The sequence below is a fragment of the Moschus berezovskii genome, chromosome 4, assembly GCF_049115385.1.
Source record: "Moschus berezovskii isolate FMDL1 chromosome 4, NW_MosBer_1.0, whole genome shotgun sequence".
In the NCBI taxonomy this organism is placed as follows: Eukaryota; Metazoa; Chordata; class Mammalia; order Artiodactyla; family Moschidae; genus Moschus; species Moschus berezovskii.
The window spans coordinates 81874386-81898897 of record NC_142463.1 but is presented as its reverse complement, the minus strand read 5'-3'; the positions used below and the strand labels follow the sequence as shown (position 1 = coordinate 81898897).

At 38.7% G+C, this 24512-nt stretch overlaps 1 pseudogene; it reads right to left on the bottom strand.

Moving 5' to 3' along the window:
* Positions 1-18097: 18097 nt before the first annotated feature.
* LOC129540935 (ras GTPase-activating protein-binding protein 1 pseudogene) lies at positions 18098-19759 on the bottom strand (annotated as a pseudogene).
* Between the last annotated feature and the right edge of the window lie 4753 nt (positions 19760-24512).

Genomic DNA, 24512 nt, shown 5'->3' with positions numbered 1-24512 from the left:
CGCATGAGGTTAAAAGAAAACCCAGGTGCACTGGGTTGAACATTATCCCATAAAATCCATTTCAGTGAAGAACCTCAGAATACACCATTATTCAGTGATAGTGTCTTCATAGATGTAATCAAGATGAGCTCACACCAGAATAAGGAGGACTTTAATCCAATATGACTAGAGTACTATAAGAAGAGGAGAATAAATATGGATACAGGGAGACACAGATTAGAAAGGAAGAAATACAACTGTCCCTCTAGACATAAGATGATTTTCTGCATAGAGATTCCAAAAGAATCTCGAAAAGTAGAACAAATAAATGAGTTCAGTGAAGTTGAAGGACACAGACTAATATCAGTTCAGTTCAGTTCAGTCGCTCAGTTGTGTCTGACTCTTTGCGACCCCATGAATCACAGCACGCCAGGCCTCCCTGTCCATCACCAACTCCCGGAGTTCGCTCAAACCCATGTCCATCGACTCGGTGATGCCATGGAACCATCTCATTCTCTATCGTCCCCTTCTCCTCCTGCCCCCAATCCCTCCAAGCATCAGAGTCTTTTCCAGTGAGTCAACTCGTAGCATGAGGTGGCCAAAGTATTGGAGTTTCAGCTTTAGCATCAGTCCTTCCAATGAACAACCAGGATTGATCTCCTTTAGAATGGACTGGTTGGATCTCCTTGCAGTCCAAGGAACTCTCAAAAGTCTTCTCCAGCACCACAGTTCAAAAGCGTCAGTTCTTTGGCGATCAGCTTTCTTCACAGTCCAACTCTCACGTCCATACGTGACCACTGGAAAAAACATAGCCTTAACTAGACGGACCTTTGTAGGCAAAGTAATGTCTCTGCTTTTTAATATGCTATCTAGGTTGGTCATAACTTTCCTTCCAAGGAGTAAGCATCTTTTAATTTCATGGCTGCAATCAGCATCCGAAGTGATTTTGGAGCCCAAAAAAACAAAGTCTGACACTGTTTTCACTGTTTCCCCATCTATTTCCCATGAAGTAATGGGACCAGATGCCATGATCTTTGTCTTCTGAATGTTGAGCTTCAAGCCAACCTTTTCACTCTCTTCTTTCACTTTCATCAAGAGGCTTTTAAGTTCCTCTTCACTTTCTGTCATAAGAGTGGTGTCATCTGCATATCTGAGATTATTGATATTTCTCCTGGCAATCTTGATTCCAGCTTGTGCTTCTTCCAGCCCAGCGTTCCTCATGATGTACTCTGCATATAAGTTAAATAAGCAGGGTGACAATATACAACCTTGATGTACTCCTTTTCCTATTTGGAATCAATAGAGTGCCTGATGATCCATGGACGGAGGTTCGTGACATTGTAAAGGAGACAGGGACCAAGATCAACCCTACGGAATAGAAATGCAAAAAAGCAAAATGGCTGTCTAAGGAGGCCTTACAAATAGCTGTGAAAAGAAGAGAAGCAAAAAGCAAAGGAAAAAAGGAAAGATATAAGCATCTGAATGCAGAATTCCAAAGAATCGCAAGGAGAGATAAGAAAGCCTTCCTCAGCGATCAATGCAAAGAAATAGAGGAAAACAACAGAATGGGAAATACAAGAGATCTCTTCAAGAAAATTAGAGATTCCAAGGGAACATTTCTTGCAAAGATGGCCTTGATAAAGGACAGACATGGTATGGACCTAACAGAAGCAGAAGATATTAAGAAGAGGTGGCAAGAATACAAAGAAGAACTGTACAAAAAAGATCTTCACGACCAAGATAATCCCGATGGTGTGATCACTGACCTAGAGCCAGACATCTTGGAATGTGAAGTCAAGTGGGCCTTAGAAAGCATCACGACAAACAAAGCTAGTGGAGGTGATGGAATTCCAGTTGAGCTATTTCAAATCCTGAAAGATGATGCTGTCAAAGTGTTGCACTCAATATGCCAGCAAATTTGGAAAACTCAGTGGTCGCCACAGGACTGGAAAAGGTCAGTCTTCATTCCAATAACAAAGAAAGTCAATGCCAAAGAACTTTCAAACTACTGCACAATTGCACTCATCTCACTCACTAGTAAAGTCATGCTCAAAGTTCTCCAAGCCAGGCTTCAGCAATATGTGAACCGTGAACTTCCAGATGTACAAGCAGGTTTTAGAAAAGGCAGAGGAACCAAAGAGCAAATTGCCAATACCCACTGGATCATGGAGAAAGCAAGAGAGTTCCAGAAAAACATCTCTTTCTGCTTCATTGACTCTGCCAAAGCCTTTGACTGTGTGGATCACAATAAACTGTGGAAAATTCTGAAAGAGATGGTAATATCAGACCACCTGACCTGCCTCTTGAGAAACCTGTATGCAGGTCAGGAAGCAACAATTAGAACTGGACATGGAACAACTGACTGGTTCCAAATAGGAAAAGGAGTACGTCAAGGTTGTATATTGTCACCCTGCTTATTTAACCTATATGCAGAGTACATCATGAGGCATGCTGGGCTAGAAGAAGCACAAGCTGGAATCAAGATTGCTGGGAGAAATATCAATCACCTCAGATATGCAGATGACACCACCCTTATGGCAGAGAGTGAAGAGGAACTCAAAAGCCTCCTGATGAAAGTGAAAGAGGAGAGTGTAAAGGTTGGCTTGAAGCTCAACATTCAGAAAACTAAGATCATGGCATCTGGTCCCATCACTTCATGGGAAATAGATGGGGAAACAGTGTCAGACTTTATTTTTTTGGGCTCCAAAATTACTGCGGATGCTGATTGCAGCAATGAAATTAAAAGACGTTTACTCCTTGGAAGGAAAATTATGACCAACCTGGATAGTATATTAGAAAGCAGAGACATTACTTTGCCTACAGAGGTCCGTCTAGTCAAGGCTGTGGTTTTTCCAGTGGTCACGTATGGATATGAGAGTTGGACTGTGACGAAAGCTGATCGCCAAAGAATTGATGCTTTTGAACTGTGGTGTTGGAGAAGACTCTTGAGAGTCCCTTGGACTGCAAGGAGATCCAACCAGTCCATTCCAAAGGAGATCAATCCTGGTTGTTCATTGGAAGGACTGATGCTAAAGCTGAAACTGCAATACTTGGCCACCTCATGGGACAAGTTGACTCACTGGAAAAGACTCTGATGCTAGGAAAGGTTGGGGGCAGGAGGAGAAGGGGACGACAGAGAGTGAGATGGTGGGATGGCATCACCAACTCGATGGACATGAGTTTGAGTGAACTCCGGGAGTTGGTGATGGACAGGGAGGCCTGGTGTGCTGTGATTCATGGGGTCGCAAACAGTTGGACACGACTGAGTGACTGAACTGAACTGAACTGTTGTTCCATGTCCAGTTCTAACTGTTGCTTCCTGACCTGCATACAGGTTTCTCAAGAGGCAGGTCAGGTGGTCTGGTATTCCCATCTCTTTCAGAATTTTCCACAGTTTATTGTGATCCACACAGTCAAAGGCTTTGGCAGAGTCAATGAAGCAGAAGAGATGTTTTTCTGGAACTCTTGCGTTCTCCATGATCCAGCGGATGTTGGCAATTTGCTCTTTGGTTCCTCTGCCTTTTCTAAAACCTGCTTGTACATCTGGAAGTTCACGGTTCACATATTGCTGAAGCCTGGCTTGGAGAATTTTGAACATGACTTTACTAGCGTGTGAGAGACGCCGGCTCCAGCGGCGCAGATGAGGCTCCGGTGCAACCGAACACGCGCAGAAACGTGGCCGAGAGGAGCTACCCCACAGATTAATATACAGAAATCAATTTTATTTCTGTATAATAGTAATGAATACATGGACACTGGAATTAAAAATACAATATCACTTAACATTGCTTTAAAAATGCAATACTTACATGTATAATTCTAACAAAATATGTATAGGCTTTGTAATCCCAAACTACACACACTGATGAAAGAAATCAAATGAGAACCATACTGTGTTTATGGAGTAAAGCATCAATATACAAAAATTGCCAAACTTCCTCAAGTTGATGTATAGGTTTAATTCAACTCCTATCATAATGCAAGCAAGACATGTTACAGTTATGTACAAGATAATTCTAAAATTTATATTGAAAATCAAGGCAACTAGAATAGTTAAAACAATTTTTAAAAAGAATAAAGTGGGAGAATTGATCTACATGGTTGTAAGACCTATTATGTAGCTACAGTAATCAATACTCTATGGTATTGCCAGAAGGATAGATAAATAAATCAATGGAAAAGAATAAGAAGATAGAAATAGACACAAATATGTCCACCTGATTTTCAAAACAAGTGTGAAAGTAATTCAGTGGAGGACAGATAGTCTTTTCAACACATAATGACAAAGCAACTGGACATTCATAGGCAAAAAAAAAAAAAAATCTCATCTTATACATAAATAACCCAACATGGACCATGAAATAAAATTTAAAATAAAATAAATTTTTTGAAAAAAAAGATAGGAGAAAATCTTTGAGAGCCAGAGATAAGGAGCTCTTAGACATGACACTAATAGAAGCATGATTCATGGAAAAGGAAAGAATTGAACTATCTAACTTCATGAAAATTATATACAGTTGTTCTGTAAAAGATACCATAAGGGGATGAAAAGACAAGTCACTGAGTGGGAGAAAAAATTGCAAGTCATATATTCAACAATGGACTAGTATTTAGAATACATAAAGTACTCTCAAAACTCAGTGGTAATAAGCAGCCTAATTAGATAAAACAACCCAATTAGAAAATCAGATAAAGAAAGGAAGAGAACTCACCAGAGAGGATATACAGTAGGAAATATGCATTGGAAAATATATTCAACTGGCATTAACCATTTGTGACATGCAAATTAAAACCATAATGAGGTAGCCCTATACATATATCAAAATGGCAAAACAACCAAAAGTGACATCAAATACAGTTAAGGATTCAGATAAACTCGGTGAGTCATACATTGCTGAAAAAGGATGTATAAGTTTTCACTGTATGGTGTCTTTTAAAAAAATATACAGTATGATTGCTTCGGGCTTCCCTGGTGGCTCAGATGGTAGAGAATCCAGCTGCAACACAGGAGACCCGGGTTCAATCCCTGGGTCAGGTTCCAATATTATGTTAGTTTCTGCTGTACAACAAAGTGAATCAGCTATATGTATACATATATCCCCTTCCTCTGGAACCTCCCTCTCACTGTCCGCCTCCCTCTACACACATCCTACCCATCTAGGTCACCACAGAGCACTGAGTGAGCTCCCTGTGCTATAGAACAGTTTCCCAGTAACTATCTATTTTACACATGTATACAGTGTATATATGCCAATACTACTCTCCCAGTTCATTCCACCCTCTAGTTCCTCTGACCCACCTATGTTGTTTCTTACAACTGCATGTGGATTTACACCAGAACGCTCAGTGGTAAAGAATCTGCCTGCCAATGCAGGAAACTCCAGAGATGTGGACTGGATCCTGGGTAGGGAACATCCCCTGGAGAAGGGAATGGCAACCCACTCTAGTATTCTTGCCTGGGAAATCCCACAGACAGAGGAGCCTGGAAGGCTATGGTCTATAGGGTTGCAAAAGAGTCAGACATGACTGATATACACACACACTCTCAGAATAAACAGATTCAAATTTGAAACATGTTCTATAAAATAGAATAATATAGAAAATTAGACACTTACAAACCCACATTCAGATTAAATATATATGATCTCTTTATAAAATAGAGAAATAAAATGCTATAAGTTCAGTTCAGTTCAGTTCAGTAGCTCAGTCGTGTCCGACTCTCCACGACCCCATGAATCACAGCACGCCAGGCCTCCCTGTCCATCACCAACTGTAAAATGCATATTCCCTCTTCCCATTCCTCACCCTGTCTAAGTTCATACTATATTCACCATATAGTGTCAAATAGTGAGAAGGCAATTTCAAGCCACTCCAGTACTCTTGCCTGGAGAATCCCATGGATGGAGGAGACTGGTAGGCTGCAGTCCGTGGGGTCACTATGGGTCGGACATGACTGAGCGACTTCACTTTCACTTTTCACTTTCACACATTGGAGAAGGAAATGGCAACCCACTCCAGTGTTCTTGCCTGGAGAATCCCAGGGACGGGGGAGCCTGGTGGGCTTCCGTCTATGGGGTCACACAGAGTCGGACACGACTGAAGTGACTTATCAGCAGCAGCAGCAGTACCAAATATTACCAAATATTTACCATATTTGTAAGTATACACTTATCTATAAATAAAACTAACTACAAACCATACGTAACATTGTTTATTTGATCAAATTGAGAAGGTAAAACACAATAAAATACACTAGTTTTAACTATGAAGCTTGATGAGCAAATAAGCCTATGTAACCCCCAAACTGAGAGAGATACGAAACCCAGGGACTTATCCAATGGTTCAGTGTTTAAGACTCCAAGCTCCCAATTCAAGGGGTCTGGGTTCAATCCCCAGTCAGGGAACTAGACGCTGTATGCCACAACTAAGACCTGGCCCAATCACAAAAGAAAAAAAGGTATGAAATACATCAACCATCCTCCAAATCCTTTCACCCCATCTACAGTGTAATCCCTCCAACCTTGGCCCCACAAAAACATGTGTAATATTAAGTGTAATAAATATTTGTATGAATTTACAATACAATATATTAGTATATCAGTTTACTCTAAGAACTTGCCTCCTCATATCATCTGTTATTCAATCTCTCTCTCCCTCTGCCCTTCCCATATTTTAATTCAAAATGTCCACATACTTTTAAATTCCTACAGAGCTACTGACATTGGAAGGAGAAACTTCCCTTTTCCTGAAGAAATTCTAATGAAAGCATTTTCATCAGAGGTGCAGGATATATTTATCTCTAGGGAAATGGAAATAGCTCACAAATTGTGGTTCCAGGACAGAGAATTATTCTGCCAGATTTTGTTTAAAGGACTGGATCTTGATGCTTGTGATATTTAAGTTTTTAAGACAACATGTTACCGAGTTTAATGTCAAAATATTGTAGTAATTGGAATAGATCTAGGAGAACGACTTAAACCATCTATCACTGAGGAATCTCTGCTCAGGCAGTTCTAACAGTGGGAATGAAAGTGATGCAGGTAATATAGTTAGAGTGAAACATTTGATAATTCCACGAGGAACTCTAAAATGGTAGGAAGAATAGAAGCCTCGTCTTGCTCTGTCAATAACAGACAAAGTGACTGTTAATCTTATGGGGATTATACACTGGGGGAAGATCCCCTATATTCCAACAACCAATTTCACAATTCAGACATTAGAAAATGATGATAAATGTATTAGCAAAGAATGTACAAGCCTTAATGTAAAAGTCTTTGGTACATGATCTTGGTCCTGCTTACAATCCTCAGTTGAAAAATTCATTGTGGTTAGGAAGACCAGGGGGATGGAAAGGAAATTAGGAAAACAAAATGACACCTCTACAAGTAGTTCTACTTTCCAAGATAAAATAAATCACTGGAAACAGTTAGATCTCTACAGCTTCCCAACTAAAGGGAAGTAGATAAACAACAAATATTTCCAATGAAAGAGGGTCATTGCCGTTTATTTCCTTAGTTGTGTTCAGTTCTTTGTTATCCCATAGACTGTGGTACCCCAGGCTCCTCTGTCTATGGAATTTTCCAGGCTAGAATACTGGAGTGGGTTTTTATTTCCTTCTGCAGATCTTCCCAACCCAGGAATCAAAGTTGCATCTCTTGCCTTGGCAGGCAGATTCTTCACTGCTAAGCCACCAGGAAAACCTCTCCCATGATTGCATTATCTTATGTAAAAATCCATCTTATCTTCTTCAGGGATGTCTGAAGATGATAATGCAGTCTACTTGCCGCCTTACTTGCAGCACATGAGACCTAGAGCAGAAGACCACGTTTAGCTGTACTTGGACTTGGACCACTGAAATTGTGAGATAAAATTGTGTTGGTTTAACCTATTAAGTTTCTATTTGGTCATTATGCAACAGTGTTTCTAGGATGTGCCATAATTACTGAGGATTCAAAATTGCATCAGTCTAGAAAAAATTGAATTAAAGTAGTATTATAAAATGGATTGTTTTAATCATTGTTTGCTTTTTTGGCATAAATTGATTAGTGAAGGATATTTTTCTAGACTCTAGAGATGGGTTAGAGTGCAGTAGGACCCTATATTCACACATCAATATAATCTGAAAAATAATTTTCAAGTAGTTCTTCCCCAATGCTAAGTGTTTTCAAATTTATTTTCATTAGAATTTTTATTATGATACCACATGATAGGTCTTGACATTGCCTTCTAATTTTCTAACAGAAGGGTGTTTTTTGCAGAGTTAGAATTGAAATAAATTATATTTTCTGTTTGAGAAATTATATATATATAAATGTATTAAGAAAAGATAATGGAGATATAGCACATAACTGAGAAAATAATAGGATATAAAAATGCTGCAAAATGAGTGAAGAAGAACAATTTTATTGAACTAGATTGTTTTCTGATAATGTTAATCTTTTATGAGTGAATATAGGTTTCTATCTATACACTGATCATTCCATTCCAACCAATGTGAAGTGAAGGTACCAGCCAGCCATATTTTACTTTATTTGAATATTTAACCATTTACACTAAATCCTGCTTGGGTATAAAATTTATGAATTTTCTGTTTGTTTAATGTGAAAATGTGATAATGTGATTTATGAGAAAAAAAAATATATATTTGGTTATTCAGATGACCAAAGTATATTTTTCATATATATTTGAAACTTGTCCAGATATTTGGTCTTTGTCCTGACTCACCGTTCCCCAAACACTTGGAACTTGTTAAGTGTTGAGAGCCTAAGGTATCTTCTTTATGTTAATAGGGTGAGTTTTGGAAATCACCTAAGAATGGGGTCTGGTTGCCAGTGGAACCAACCAATTAATTAGAGGGTTGGAACTTTCAGTCCCACCCCGGAGGTTGAAAAATTGCCAATTGCCAATGATTCAATCAATCAGGTCAATGTAATGCAGCCTTTGTAAAAACCCAGCACTGGGTTCAAAGAGCTTCCAGGTTGGTGCAGGGAAGCAGATGCTGGCAGACTAGCAGGAAAGGGCATGAAAGTTCAGTACCTTTCCCACATTTATTGCCCTATACATCTTCCGTCTGACTTTTCCTATGTTACATCCTTTTGTAATAAAATGTAATCTGAATATTCATTGGAAAGACTAATGCTGAAACTGAAGCTTTAAGACTTTGGCCAACTGATGCAAAGAGCCGACTCTTTGGAAAAGACCCTGATTGAGGGCAGGAAGAAAAGAGGGAGGCAGACGATGAGATGGTTGTATAGCATTACTAATTCAAAGAACTTGGGTGAACTCTGGGAAATGGTGAGAGACAGAGAGGCCTGGCATGCTACAGTCCATGGGGTTGCAAAGAGTCAGACATGACTTATCACCTGAACAACAGTCTAGCAAATAAGCTTATTTTCCTGAGTTCCATGAGTCATTTTAGAAAATTAATTGAACTCAAGGAGGGGGATATAGGAATCTTTGATGTATAGCTAGTTGGTCAGAAATACTAGTAACAACCTGGACTTCCTATTGGCATTCTGAGTTGACATGGGTTGGTGGAATCTCGAATTTGTAGTTGAGCTATCAGAACATAGGTAAAAACCTGGGTGTGTGTTAAGGCTGAGTGTCTGTCACATGAAACAGAGACCTCAATTTGTGGAATATGATGGTATTTCCAGGTAAATAATATCAGAATTAAGTTGAATTATAAGACATCCAGTGGTGTCTTATAACTGCTTGTTGGAGGTGTGGGGAACCTCCCTCTGTCCCTTTCTTTTTACACTTTAGAATTGGGACCAGAAATCTAATTTAGAAAGCTATATCCTAGACCTGCTAAAAATATGGGGAAAATGCCTAAAAGCTAAGTCTTGCAGAATTGTAACATATACATGCTAAATTTGATCAAGCTTTTATACAGATTTGTTCTCTAAGAAGCAGGGCCATGTGTAGTGTAAGTTGCATACAGGTTGTTTTATATAAACTTTCTGAGTGAACTTAGAATCATAATATATGACATTTTTGATGGTTCTGAACATTATTTTTTTATGCTTTCTGACACTTTGATAGATTAGGAGTAATTAGTGTCTAAAAAGTTGAAATTATATATTTATATATATATAATATACACAGGACTATTATAGTTAATAAAAATGCTAGTAACAAAGTAGTAAACAATGATTCTAGTTAAGGAAAACAAAGAATGTAACATGGAAAATACAAATGAATTAAATGAGTTCAGTTTAAATAGAAGAAGGCAGAGGAGAATTTTAAATAACATATAAGAGTTTGCTAAGTATTAGGGCACTCTGTGACCCTGGATTCTCCGGTTAGTAGGGAAGAACAATTTAGATGGTAGAAAAGGTAGAGCTTTTTCTTTCACTTTCAAGTGATTAGGTTCTCTTCTTATCTGAAAACTCTACCGTCAATTGAAGTACAGATTGGATGGTTTTCACAAAGAGGAAAAGAGAATTGTAGATTTCAAAATCTTGAAAAAAAAGTTCAAAAATACTCTTTGTTTTACAGTATATAACTACCGGAATATTAAAATTATTGATCAAATTGTGGTTTGCAGTTGTTCATATGAAAGCAAAATAAAACAGGGCCTAGTGACTTAGCAGCAGCAGCAGTGTGATTACAGAAAGTGAGAACTAAAGAGCCTCTTGATGAAAGTGAAAGAGGAGAGTGAAAAAGTTGGCTTAAAACTCAACACTCAGAAAATTAAGGTCATGGCACCCAATTTCATTGCTTCATGGCAAATAGATGAGGAAACAATGGAAACAGTGAGAAACTTTATTTTGGTGGGCTCCAAAATCACTGCAGATGGTGACTGCAGCCATGTCTTGCTCCTTGGATGAAAAGCTATAACCAACCTAGAAATCATATTAAAAAGCGAGACATTACTCTGCCAACAAAGGTGCATCTAGTCAAAGCTATGGTTTTACCAATAGTCATGTATGGTTGTGAGAGTTGGGCTGTAAAGAAAGCTGAGTGCCTAAGAATTGATGCTTTTGAACTGTGGTGTTGGAGAAGACTCTTGAGAGTCCCTTGGACTGCAAGGAGATCAAACCAGTCAATCCTAAAGGAAATCACTGTCCTGAATATTCATTGGAAGGACTGATGCTGATGCTGAAATTCCAATACTTTGGCCATCTGATGCAAAGAACTGACTTATTGGAAAAGACCCTGATGCTGGGAAAGATTGAAGGCAGGAAGAGAAGGGGATGACAGAGGATGAGATGGTTGGATGACATCACTGACACAATGGACATGAGGTTGAGTGTGGTCTGGGAGTTGGTGGACAGAGAAACCTGGCATGTTGCAGTCCATGGGACTGCAAAGAGCTGTACATGACTGAGCAGTTGAACTGAACTGAATGTGATTGCTCAGATTTATCATTAATTCATGGCTTAAAAAAAGTGAAAAAATTACCTTTATCCCTACTGAGATGACATAATTAGAGAAGGAAAATTCTTCCACTTGATTTTGAAAACACAATAGGTTAAACTCAGCATCATAGAAAGTAATGGGAAAGGATGGATGCAGGATAGTGAGGGGAAGGATCTGAAAACAGCAAGAGTAACCATGGTGAGTCAGCAAAACATGAGTCAGAAGCAAGAGGTGTTTCTAAATCTGAAGAGCAAGGCTTCAGCAGGCTGAGAGGAGACAACAACCAGATGGGACCAGAAGCAATGGTGTGGTTACTAGGGTCCTTGAAGCAGTCCTTTTGGGTGTTCCATCCAGTCATTCACATCTTCAAGTAAGGCAGAGTAGGGGAGATTTCTTCCTGTCAGTAAGTTGTAGGCTGGTAGTGATGAACTTCCAATGACAAGCCTGAAGGCAGAAGTGGCCCAAACCAGAAAATCCAAATGAGAATGATAAAATATGAAAAAAGAAAGGTGTATATTCTTGTGTACAGTTGACTTGCTGAGCAATTTTTTGTTCATTTTTCAGTCTCTCACTCATGTCCGACTCTTTGCAACTCCATGGACTGCAGCACGCCAGGCTTCATTGTCCTTCACTATTTCCTGGAGCTTGCTCAAACTCACGTCCATTGAGTAAGTGATGCCATCCAACCATCTCATCCTCTATCATCCCCTTGTTCTCCTGCCTTCAATCCCTCCCAGCATCAGGGTCTTTTCAAATGAGTCAGCTCTTCGCATCAGGTGGCCAAAGTATTGGCCAAAGTATTCCAATAAATTCAGGACTGATTTCCTTTAGGATTGACTGGTTTGATCTCCTTGCAGTCCAAGGGACCCTCAAGAGTCTTCTCCAACACCACAGTTCAAAAACATCAATTCTTCCGCGCTAAGCTTTCTTTATAGTCCAACTCTCACATCCATACATGACTACTCAAAAAACCACAGCTTTGACTATACAGATCTTTGTTGGCAAAGTAATGTCTCTGTTTTTAAATACACTGTCTAAGTTTGTCACAGCTTTTCTTCCAAGGAGCAAGCATCTTTTAATTTCATGGCTGCAGTCACCATCTGCAGTGATTTTAGAGCCCAAGAAAATAAAGGCTTTCACTGTTTCCATTGTTTCCCCATCTATTTTCCATGAAGTGATGGAACCGGATGCCATGATCTCAGTTCTTTGAATGTTGAGCTTTAAGCTGGCTTTTTACTCTCCTCTTTCACCTTTATCAAGAGCTATTTACAATCTCCTAATAAATTATTTTGGGGCTTCTCAGGTGGCTCCCCTGGAGGAAAAAATGGCAACCCATTCCAGTATTCTTGCCTGAAGAATCCCATGGACAACGAAGCTAGGTGGGCTACAGTCCAAGGGGTCAGAAAAGTCAGACATGAATCAGAGACTAAAACAACAATATATTATTCAGAAATACAAGCATTATAAATCATTTCAAAAAGTCTTGCTTAGTTACTTTATTATTCAGTCTCCATCCTGCCTCACACAGGTACTTCCATCCTTACTTTGCACTCTTTAGCTTGAAACTATGCTGCACTGCAAAGTCTTTGTTCCTCTTTTGAACACAATGTATGCCATCTAGTTTTTTTTAAATCCCTGCATCCACAATAACTAGTGCTTCTTCTGTGTTCAATATATGCTCATTTATAACCTGAATAAATAGCTAGATTGTTCAATCTATTAAGAAATTAACATTTGAAAACTAGAAAATTAACCTGTAATGAATGCTCACTTGTAAACCAGAATTTATAAATTTGCTATGGTATAAACTATAATGTATTTTTCATATATGCTTTATTTGAACTATAAGGGAAATGACATATTTTCAAATATAACCACTTTTCATCTATCAACTGGTTCATCTTCATCACCTTCCAATCAGGTTTTATACAGATGATTATTCCAACTAATATATTTTACTGATGGATTTTGTTCAAACAAGGGTGGCGAAAAAGCTAAATTTTCTATGTCTTAATAGTTCATTAATTTATTTGCAAAGGCAGTTCTTATCTGATTTTACAATATTAATACACATTTTTACTGACATAGGCTTAAGAATGTTGAATTTGCTGTTCAGAATGCAACAATATCCAGTTCACATAGATTATGATTTAGTGATTTAAGCTACCTTTCCCCAAATATAATATGATTAATCACAGCTCACCATACGACATACTATGATTTCACTACATAGAAGAAATCAATACAGGCTTCTTAGAATGGACTCCATGGTCTTTCATAATCTCATTCTAACTCATTTCCAGCCTAATCTCCTAAACACATATCATTAACCCGTGCAACTGCTACCCTGAATGTCCCACCATTCTCTCTACCTGTGTCAGAGTCTTCCAAAAAGGAATCTACTTGTTTCTTTCCATATCTACTCCTATAGCCCTAGTTCAAATATCCATCTTATTCTACCTGGACTTCTGCAGTCATTTTCAATAGGTCTACCCACATGATTTTAAATTAAGTTTTGAAAGAGAGAAAGTGAAGTCGCTCAGTTGTGTCCGACTCTTTGCGACCCCATGAACTGTAGCCCACCAGGTTCCTCTGTCCATGGGATTCTCCAGGCAAGAATACTGGAGTGGGTTGCCATTTCCTTCTCCAGGGGATCTTCCTGACCCAGGGATCGAACTCAAGAATCCTGCATTGCAGGCAGACACTTTAACCTCTGAGTCACCAGGGTGAAAGTGTATCCAAGGTAAATATTTCAAAAAAATTATGAAAATGCTTGCAATACATCAAGGAATTCTCATCACTCATAGAGTAAGAACTAAACAAGGTCTAGGCATGATGTGATATACCCTGTCTCTCCAGTTTCTCCTAGTTTCATCTTCATGTTCATTATCCATGCTTAGCAACACTGTTTCCATTGCTCCTATTTCGTTTGTTTGAAAATATCTTGCTTCCTCTTAATACCTCCATGATATTTCTTTGACCTGGAGTTCTCTTCTGGCATACTCCTTTTCATGCGGTAACTCTGATTCACTTTTCAAACATCAGTTTAAAAATTATGGTTTTTAAATACCCCACTCTCCCCTTCAAAAGCAAAAATGTAGCAAATTGCATGTTCATGACTTTTTTTAACCAAAGAATTGAGCTCATGACCCAATCCACTAACCCAAAACATAGAACTAGACTGGAGGATGGAGGAAAGAAGAAAAAACAAAAGGAGGGGCATGAGCAATTCTTAACTGGGATGATAGACACTGACAAGAAGAACGATGCTAGAGTTGTCAACAAATCGGCAGCTGATTACATGCTGATGTGAAGGGTTAGGGTTAGGGTTAGGGAAGGTTTTGAGACTTGGTACTTCCTGTATACAGGAGTTTACACCTACTTGTAGGTTTTTCAGCATGAATCTCAGAGGACAGTCACCAAAAATATCAGTGAAAGTTCAAGGGAATCTCCTGCACAGTGCAGAGTTGCAGGAATAAATGGCACTGGCTGCAGGAACAGCATGTAGTTGTTGTTGTTTGGTTGCTCATTTGTGCCCAGCTCTTTGTGACCCTATGGACTTATAGCCCACCAGGCTCCTCTGTCCATGGGATTCTCCAGGAAAGAATGTTAGAGTGAGTTGCCATTTCCCACTCCAGGGGATCTTCTCCAGCCAAGGACCGAAACCACGTCTCCTGCAAGTCTCCTGCATTGTAGGAAGTTTCTTGACCACTGAACTACCTGGGAAGTCTCACCACAGGAGCATGTGTGCTAAGTCGCTTCAGTCCTGTCTGACTCTTTGTGATCCTGTGGACCATAACCTGCCAGACTCCTCTGTCCATGGGATTCTCCAGGCAAGAACACTGGAGTGGGTTGCATGCTCTCCTCTAGGGGATCTTCCCAACCCAGAGATGGAACCTGCATCTTCTGTGACTCTTGCATTGCAGGTGGATTCTACCACTGAGCCACCACGCAAGCCCTGAATGGAAATATCTAAGTGATATTTCCTCCCTACCTGCCTTACAGAACTTAGTGTGGTAGGAAAGCAATAAACACTTCAGGGCACTAGTAAGGCTGCTGAAGGTCTTCAGGATCAGAACAGGGATAGGGTCAGAATAACATGCCTGTCTAGGTCTACAGCTGGAATAGGAGTAATTAGAGTTTACCACCAGACCAAAAATATGATGAGTGGCCGGTGAACAACTCTGGTGGAATAGCAAAATAGAACAAGACTGGAGTGGAATGCTCTCTCAGTAGCATTGTAAAGGGGAGCCCTAAAGCTGAGAATGAAGCAGAAGTCATAATACCATATAAAATAATAGCCTCCAAACTAAACACAAATTAATACCAAAGGAATTAGGTGACCAAGTACACTGAAACTAACAGTAGCAAGAAAACAATGCAAACCAAGGGTCACTCCTGTTTGGATAGCTTCAAATCCACAAAGTTAAGGTCTAGAGAAAAAAAAGCTTGCTAATTTATACCCCACCCCCCAAAAATTTCCCTCATAGCTTAGTTGGTAAAGAATCTGCCTGTGGTGCAGCAGACCTGGGGTTCTGCCTGCGGTGCAGCAGACCTGGGGTTCGAGCCCTGGGTCAGGAAGATCCCCTGGAGAAGGAAATGGCAAGCCACTCCAGTATCCTTACCTGGAAAATCCCATGGACAGAGGAACTTAGTGGGTTGCGGTCCATGGGTTCACAAAGGGTCAGACGTGACTAAGCAACTAACGCTTCACTTCAAAAAAGTTATTTACTTCAGTAACTACTATCTCACTTGTGATTAGTTTCTTCAACAAAACATTAAAAGTTTTACTTTAAAAAAAAACAAGAAATTAACAGTGAACTTCAAAAAGCAAAAGCAATCAATAGAGCTGACATGGATGTCAGAAATCTCTGAGTACGATGTTAAAATCAGCGTGATTAATATAATAAAGTCTCTAATTGAAAAGGTGGATATCATGCAAGATAAAATGGTTACTTTTTGCATAGAAATGAAGTATATAAACCAGAAAAAATGAAAATTCTAGAAAAAAGCAAATTAAAAGAGCAGTAACAGTGATAAGCAGGGTGACAACCGGAAAAGACTTTGATGCTGGGAAGGATTGGGGGCAGGAGGAGAAGGGGACAACAGAGAATGAGATGTCTGGATGGCATCACCAACTCAATGGACGTGAGTTTGAGCGAACTGCGGGAGTCAGTGATGGACAGGGAGGCCTGGTGTGCTGTGATTCATAGAGTCTCAAAGAGTCGGACACGACTGAGCGATTGAACTGAAATGAACTGAACAGAGCAGTGATAAGGAATAGCTTCATCAAACTAATGCCCAGTTCAACCACTTTAACATGCTGCACATGATCAACACAGCCAAAAAAGAAAAAGAAAAAAGCAATTCAATGACCTTAAAGATAGATCAAAAACCAAAAAGTATGAGAAAATAGAAGATCTAAAGTGTATTGGACATATTAGTTGGTCTAATAAATGTACACTTGGAATTCCAGAAAGAGGAAAAAAGGGGAGGAGAAACATATAAAGACATAATGGCCACAAGTCTTCTAAAATTAGATACCAAACACACACACACAATGCCCCACTCTAGCTGTTGTCACTCCGGAAAATAAATGAACTTGAAAAAAACTTGAAGACACTCAGAGAAAAAAAGACACATTACATGAAAATAATAAACATTACAGTGCAGTTCTTTTTTTTTTTGTCTATATTGCCAGATCTTCCAGAAACATTTTAATAAAAATTGGCCATTTCCAAGAAATACCCACTGCATGCCCACCAGTAAAATGGAACCATAACAACACAGAAAATTACCATATGGCTACGATTAAAAGAAAAAAAAAAACTATCACGCACTCAAGCACATCAAAGTCCAAAATTAATGTCACATTCTTTCTTATGGGCTATGATTAGGATTCTGAATAGACACTAAAATAAAACTTAATACAAATGCTGAACTATTCAGGTCAAAAGACTCTACAGAAGCATCTGTATTCAAAGGCATTCCAGTTCGAGACTCGATTTCAGAATAAGGCATAACAAATGAACAGAAGATATACAGGGTGAAAAAGGGAGTCATAATTCCCAACATACTTTGAACCTGATAGAACAAATCTAGGGGTCTTTTTTTTTTAATTTTCTTTAAACAATTGCTAAGACTGGAATCAAAGATAAACAGAAGGCACAACAGTTTTGCTCTGGTTTTGTGTTACTTAGATTTGGAAATTTTTTTTGCTCTTTTTTCTTTTATTATCAATACAAAATAAACATGAAAAAAGCTCTACTTAAAAAAAAATCTAACAGTTCAAGAAAAGCTTATCAGTTGCATTCTAGACATTTAAACCTATCTCACAATTTAAATTCCAATGTCAAAAGCAGTAGATTTTGGAACTGTTTTGTGATCATGTTTTAAAAGAAAACTCTACTAACACCTTTTATTCAGTTTTTAACCACACCAAGGAGAATCAAAATTGTAAATTTTTCCAGTGGCAATTTCTCCACACCGGAAGATAGTCATGACTCTCAAAGAGGAAAACAATTTGGGTTTCCCGGTCTTCAAAATGTTTATCAAAGCCTGTAATTCTCACAGGCTTTTGAAACACATAGAAAGTAAGTAAGAAATAGTCAATGAATGAAACATACCAAATGTCAGTAAGAAGCAAGACACATTCCTTTGGGGAAACTGTTAAAAAAAAAAAAAATCCTGTCTGTATATGCAAATAAAGCAAAGAAATTCAGTCTATTTTTTTATTCTTTAAAAATCCATTTTTCTTAAAATATCATTCCACAAAATTGGAAGTGAAGGACTAAAAGGTGGGGGGCAGCGGAGAGAAGGAGCACACACCATTAACACAAAAATTAAAATTGTACAATCTTAAGCAGTTTATGATAGACTAGGATCATATTCCAAGATACCAAGGTTGGCTGAAGAAATTCATCATTCTGTGGGAGCTAGTTTGTACTGCTGCCTGAAGACTGGTGAAGAGCAATTCACTGCTTTGGAGCAATGCTCCTGCCCACTCCAAATCCTGGTTTCTGCACCATGCCTCCATGAGGTGGGCCTCTCATGCCATAACCCAGCCCACCTCGAGGGCCTCCAGGTCCCCACAGGTGGTTATCCCGGCGGTCCCCTTCATGGGCGGCTCGAGTCTTCTTTTCTTCCACATTCAGACGGACCTCTCCTCTGAATGTGATGGGCCTGTTGCTAAGCACCTTCTGAACAGGCTCAGAATCATCAAACACAACAAACCCAAAATTGGGTATTTTCCCACCACTGTTAATACACAGTTCCACCACATTCCCATAATATTGAAAAAAGTCTTTAAGCTCTGACTTGTCCACTTCATAAAGCAGGTTGCCTGCTTTATGAAGAGCTGGTGACTGTCAGGGTGTCTCACAATTCTTCGGGGTTCCACATCACCTTGCTCACCAGCCTCACAGACTGGTCTAAGTCCCCTCTGGGGAGGAACATTTACTTGCTTTTCTCGCACCCTCTGATCCCTCTGAGGACTCTGAAGTAGAATCTGAGATTCAGGCTTAGAGTCCAGGCGAGGCTGTGAAGCTGGTACTTTAACAACATGTTGGGGTATCCCAGTAACTGGAACAGCTCCACTGGGTGGAAGGTTCTTACTGGTCACAGATGCCCAAGAAAAGGTTCTCAAGTCCTCCTGCACTGTCTGGGATATGTCTTCTGGTGCTGGAGAAGAACTCTTCTGAACATCCTCAGGAGCAGTTTCTTCCAATACCGGCTCAGACTTTTCCACCTGGACTTCAGATACAGGTTCCTGCTCTGGTTCTGGTTCCGGTTCAGGCTCTGGTTCAGCAACAGGTTCTTCTAAATGTTCTTCTAAGTCATTGCTGACAGTTTGATCATAAAAAGTTCCAGAATCATCAGGTACCACCTCAGGTGTCTGCTGTCTTTCTTCAGGTTCCTCTACTTCTTCAGATTCCTCCTGAGGTTCAGTGATAAAGCCACCAAAGACTTCATCTTGGTATCTGAAGATATTGCTGTGAACATAGAATTTTTTTGCAGCAGAGTCCTCAGGAGCAAGGACAAAGGTCTGCATGAACTTCCTCAGAGCCTGGTTGTTATCAGAGAGCAAGACCATAACCTGGACCACCACACCGTCATTCAGAGTAGCATGAGCATCGACGGATCTTAGTGTGGCAATTGGTGAAGTTTTGTGACATCACTGTCCTATGGATTTCTTTCTGTCCACAGACGGCATCTGCTGGCTTTCCATTTGAATCCAATCCCCCATGGACATAAGAAGAGTTCTTTCCATAAAACCTGTGTAGCATGTCTGGGGCCTGGTTCAACAGTGTGTAATACTGTCTCACAAATTCCTGCCCCATCAGCAGGGGACTAGGTTTCTCCATAACCATTGCTTTGGTCAATTCAACCTGCGTGGCTGAGCGGGAGAGGAACAAGCTCTGCTCCACGGCACGGCAGAAGGTAAAAAAAAACCCTCATGCAACTGTCTGTACTACAGTGCAGTTCTTATCTAAACTCATACAGTACAGAACACAACAAATTGTCATATTTAAAGTCCTGAAAGAAAAAAAAAGCCCTACATAGAATCCTATACTCTAAAATATCTTCCAAAGCGAAGGAGAAATAACAACTTGCTCTCTCTCTCTATGTGTGTCTCTCTCACACACAAACACAAAGATAATTTATGTCTAAGTAGACTTGCAACACAAGAGATATTAAAAAAAATTATTTAGGCAGAAAGAATATGAAACCAGACAGAAACTTGGACATACTCAAAAAAGAGATGAACCCTGGGTATAAAATAAATGAAGGAAAGCATAAAATTCATTTTTTCTTTACTTTTAATACCTCTAACAGATGGCTCTGTCTAAAGCAAAAATGGTGATATATTATATGCTTAAAGGATATGTTAAAGTAAAATTTAGGACGTAAATAGTACCAAAGATTAGGGGAGAAAGCAGTTACATCGGAAGCATCTTATGCTACACATTAAGTGATATAACATTATACATAAGCAGACAACATTAATGTAACATTACATATAATGTATTATTATACCTAAGTGTTTATGCCCTAGAAACGACCACTCATTTCTCAAAAGTTATAAATAATGCCATTGTAGAGACAAATTAGGACTGTAAAACATGGTTAATTAACTTAGAAGAAGGCATTAATTCTCTTTCATATACACTTATTTTGCTTCACACACTTATTTCAGCTTATTGAAACACATTTTTCGAGAAACTTATTGGCTGAATACCTTTTCATAAATTGCAAACTCTATGTGAGTTGGAACCACATATGTTTTTGCATCAGATTGTATCCCAACAGCCTAGCAAGTGTAATAGGCTCAATAAATATTTACTGAATAAATGAATAAAATCTACTTGCCTTTGCAAACAAATTTCTCTGTCTCCAATGCCCTTGGTTCATTTCTCTGCCTAGAAAAGCTTCTAGTGATTTACTACTTCCTCTTGTTTTTTTAATTCCCCATTTGTACAATACTCTTATTTAGTACTTAATTTCTGTCAGCACTTAACAAGACATTTTCATAATGTTTTAATTATGAACAAAATTTGGTCCCTACCTTAAAGGAGTGCAACATAGTTTTCTGAAGTGATAATTAGACAACCAATATTTGCAATGCCTTAAAAATAGTGTAAATATAATCAAAAGCTTCTGGTGACATCCAGAATGGGAAAGGATACAGAAAACAACCACTGTGAAAAGCTACATTATACCTTGTTTTTCTAAAAAAAAAAAAAAAGAGAGAGAGAGCGATCTGGATTAAATTCCTGGGTATGAAGATCCCCTGGAGAAGGAATTTGCTGCAGCTTCCACAGCTGTTTCACGTCATACTTTCGCATTAAGAGATGGCTTCCTTCCTTAAATTTTATGAATTATCCTCTATTGGTTTCAAACTTTCCGTGTGTGTCTTCACTTTTCTCATCATTCACAGAACTGAAGAGAGTTAGGTTTTTGCTCTCTGTCCATGGAAGTTTCCAGGCAAGAATACTGGAGGTTCCTATGAAAAGCAGAGGGACGTGGGAGGGGGGTTCAGGATGGGGAACCCATGTACACCTGCGGCGGATTCATGTCAATATATGGCAAAACCAATACAATATTGTAAAGTAATTAGCCTCCAATTAAAATAAATAAATTTATATTAAAAAAAAAGAAAAAAAATTTTGCCACTGACAGAAATAGACACAAGAAAGTTTTCTGTCTTGGCTTGGGCTCTGGTTGGACTTAAAAAAAACAAAAAGTCTTATGAGCCTTGTTAACAATGGACCTTCCCTACTACAAATTTCTTAACACCAAGTTTTTCCACAATTCTGCCTATCCTGGCAGAGGCAAAAGCATAAATGAATACAGTAGTTGGCATGAAGAATTCATTCTCAATTTGACATACAGGATTCTCATAAGCAAGACCTGCTGCAATTACTTGTCTGTTCAAAGTCAGAAAAATTTCCTGAAAGAAACCATTGTGAATGACACAGAAGTGAAAGTAAACAGCAGAATTAGTGTCACAGAACTAAAGGTGTAGGGACTGTTTTTAAAAAGTAAAAATAAATAAATAAAGAAGAAGAAAGAAAAAGATATAACAAAAACAATAAAACAATTTGAGAAAAAAATGTATAAAACTTTTAGAAACACTCATATTTAGCAGAATTGAATGTATAGCTTAATGCAACTATATAATTAATATATTTACACAAAGATACAGAGAAGGCAATGGCACCCCACTCCAGTACTCTTGCCTGGAAAATCCCATGGATGCAGGAGCCTGGTAGGCTGCAGTCCATGGGGTCGCTAAGAGTCGGACACGACTGAGTGACTTCACTTTCACTTTTCACTTTCATGCATTGGAGAAGGAAATGGCAACCCACTCTAGTATTCTTTCCTGGAGAATCCCAGGGACGGGGGAGCCTGGTGGGCTGCCGTCTATGGGGTCGCACAGAGTCGGACATGACTGAAGTGACTTAGCAGCAGCAGCAGCACACAAAGATAGATGTGTAATCATATAGATACAGATTAAAAAAGAGAACTGGTGAATCAGAAAGTAGATTGGTGATATTACTCTGACTAAGGACTAGAGAAGTAAAATGATGAGAAATAAAAAAGAAAAGAATAAGATCTCATATATGAGGAAATTTAGGTGAGGAGGCTTGGAAAAAAAAGGTGAAATAGCAACAGAGAAATAGTGGCCAAATGGTGATAGGAACATTTATAAATTCTAAGCAATGAAAAATTAGAGAGACGTCTTCAATCTTGCATAACATCAACTCTCAGTGTATGAAAAACTAATGAGTAAAAACAAACTGAAACATTTACAAGAAAATATACAGGACTAGATGTAAAGCCTCTGATGTGGAAAAAATTAAAAAGCATAACCCACATAGAAAAGAGCTAATGAAATTTACAATGACAAAAGTTTAAATTATCTATACAGAAATATAATTTAACAGCAGGCATGAAACTAATCATAGCCTGTCAGAAGGTATCTGCTACAACAAACGATTAGTGTCCAAACTGCATATAGAATGTTTTTAAAACAATTCTTCATAAAGCAATAGAAAAATGAGTAAGTTGTAAAAAAAAAAAAAATAAAACCTATAGAATTGAAAACATGGATAAACAAGAATTGTGTAAGTAGATTTTATTTTGGCTGAGGGGCTCCAAAATCACTGCAGATGGTGACTGCAGCCATGAAATTAAAAGATACGTACTCCTTGGAAGAAAAGCTATGACCAATCTACACAGCATATTAAAAAGCAGAAACTTTACTTTGTCAACAAAGGTCCGTCTAGTCAAGGCTATGGTTTTTCCAGTAGTCATGTATGGATGTGAGAGTTGGACTATAAAGAAAACTGAGTGCTGAAGAATTGATGTTTTTGAACCGTGGTGTTGGGGAAGACTCGAGTCCCTTGAACTTCAAGGATATCCAACCAGTCCATCCTAAAGGAGATCAGTCCTGAATATTCACTGGAAGGACTGATATTGAAGCTGAAACTTCAATAATTTGGCTACCTGATGCAAAGTACTGACTCATTGGAAAAGACCCTGATGCTGGGAAAAATTGAAGGCTGGAGGAGAAGGGGACTACAGAGGATGAGATGGTTGGATGGCATCACCAACTCAATGGATGTGAGTTTGAGTAAACTCCAGGAGTTGGTGATGGACACCACCATGGGAGGCCTGGCGTGCTGTGGTCCATGGGGTCCCAAAGAGTTGGGCATGACCAAGCGACTGAACTGAACTGATGTAAGTAGATGGCAATTTTAAGAAGTCACTTTACAAACTCTGAGCTATTCAACTCTAGATTTCTTTTACACTGTTTATGTAATTATAGTTATTTTGCGTTTTTTTTTAAACATATGCAGGAAATTTTTACTTCAGATTGATAACATACAGACTTCATAACAAAAATGTTAAGGATGTATGGAATTGATCAGACTGTAATTACTTCCATTTATTTGGAAGAAGAGTCAAAGGAATCTGTAATGCTCCAGTTCTTAAAAAAAAAAAAAAAAAAGAATTTTTAGGACTTCCCTGGTGGTTCAGTGGTTAAGAATCTGCCTGCCAATTCAGGAGACAAGAGTTCGATCCCTGGTCCAGGAAGATTCCACATGCCATGGGGCAACTAAGCTGGCAAGCTGAAACTCTTGATAGTGCACCCTAAAACCTGTGCTCTGCAACAAGAGAAGTCACTGCAGTGAGGTCTCCCACCACAATTACAGAGTAGCCCTTACTCACTGCAACTAGAGAAAGCCTGTGTCGCACATAGCAATGAAGACCCAGCACAGTCTAAAGTAAATAAATAAGTATATACATATTTTAAAAGTTCTAGTTAACATAGCACAATATAAGATATGACAAAGTAGGCAGTAAGGGTAATAGACACACTTCTGTTTGCTTTATCACGCTGGGGTTTTCTGTATTCTTGAAGTTAATTGTAATAAATTAATCACATTTAAAAATTAAGATACTGAAAAAAATAAGGCTAGAGGAAGATAAATGTGGTTTAGAAACTTTCCCATTGGCAAATTCTGATTAAAGTAACTATGTATGTAAGTTCAAATGTGTCAAAAAATGAAGTTATAATTAGTATTCATATCTGTTCTTCACAACTCTTTAGCAGAGTCTGCTTATTTTAACAGTTGTATTTGGAATGCAGTCTGTGCCTCGAC